General features: G+C 40.3%; 1 non-coding gene across 1 annotated transcript; it reads right to left on the bottom strand.

Annotated features, from left to right (window-relative positions):
• Positions 1-687: 687 nt before the first annotated feature.
• Positions 688-760, bottom strand: TRNAW-CCA (transfer RNA tryptophan (anticodon CCA)). Its single transcript has one exon. It is a non-coding gene; the product is annotated as a tRNA-Trp (tRNA).
• Positions 761-1,180: the final 420 nt, after the last annotated feature.

Below are 1,180 nucleotides of genomic sequence, written 5' to 3'. Positions count from 1 at the left end.
ATGAAATGGGAGAAGTTTTTGCATGAAACCCAAAGAAAAACGTAATTTCTGTGGTTCGTTTAACTCACCATGATCACTAATTCTCGCAGTCGCTATGTGGCTTGGTCATTTGTTTTGGGCTTCTTGTGCTTCATTTTAAATGGAGACTGAGTTAAAGATATAGCCTGTCACAACTGTACTGCATTTTTCCAGGAGTCTTAGAAAAGATGCTGTAGTAGCGACATTTGTGGGGACAATTGAAGCTGGCAGATTTTATTTCCTGCTTGAAGAAACCAAGAAAGCCCCCTCTTTGTCCAAAAAATCTTTTTCAGTATGCCCATTATGGCTTTCCAAAATTACTAGGAGTTAATTAAATTCCCTTTGTAAAATATACTCTTCCCCAAAACCCACATACAAAGACACAGGTAGCCCCCAGCAGAGGTAACCCATAAAGCTGACTCTCAAATATTAATGCCTTAAATAAACTGGTTTAGTTTTATAATTTCAAATGTGGCAGCTAGCTGTGATGAGACTTCTAATAAACAAGCAAATTATGGGTTTTTTAACCTCTTTCATATTCATTAACTCATTCAAGCTTCACAGAAGTAGCAAGGACAGGTATGTGCTCATTCATTAATTCATTTCATTTTTTTTATTCATTTATTTATTTGGCTGTACCGCGTCTTAGTTGCGGCATGCGGGATCTAGTTCCCTGACCAGGGATCGAACCTGGGCCCCTTGCATTGGGAGCATGGAGTCTTAACCACTGGACCACCAGGGAAGTCCCCCCCATTAATTCATTTCTACAACAAACATTACTGACTGTCAAACACTGTTCTCGGGTGCTAAGCATACAGACAAGCTAACACTGCTTGCCTTCGAGCCACTCACAGTATATTGTGTGACAGACAGGTAAAAATCATTATGGGGAGACAAGTTAAAATGACTACAACTCCCAGAAGTGAAATGCTTTGCCCTAAGTCAAGCAGCTGGAAAGTTCTGGAGTAGAGATTTCCTCCTAGGTCTCCCAAGTCTAAGTTCAGAACACTCTCAAAGAAGTTCTGTAGCTTTTTGTAAATTGACACATTTTGATGGGAAAAAGTGAGGGAAAGAAAGCTCCCAGACTGAGGTCCTGCCTCTTAGAAGAATAATCTGGGTTAATTACCTTAGGAACCAATGCGTGACCAGCAGAACTGAGAAA

This window comes from Mesoplodon densirostris, chromosome 3 (genome assembly GCF_025265405.1).
Source record: "Mesoplodon densirostris isolate mMesDen1 chromosome 3, mMesDen1 primary haplotype, whole genome shotgun sequence".
In the NCBI taxonomy this organism is placed as follows: domain Eukaryota; kingdom Metazoa; phylum Chordata; class Mammalia; order Artiodactyla; family Ziphiidae; genus Mesoplodon; species Mesoplodon densirostris.
This window is presented reverse-complemented; position numbering and strand designations above follow the sequence as displayed.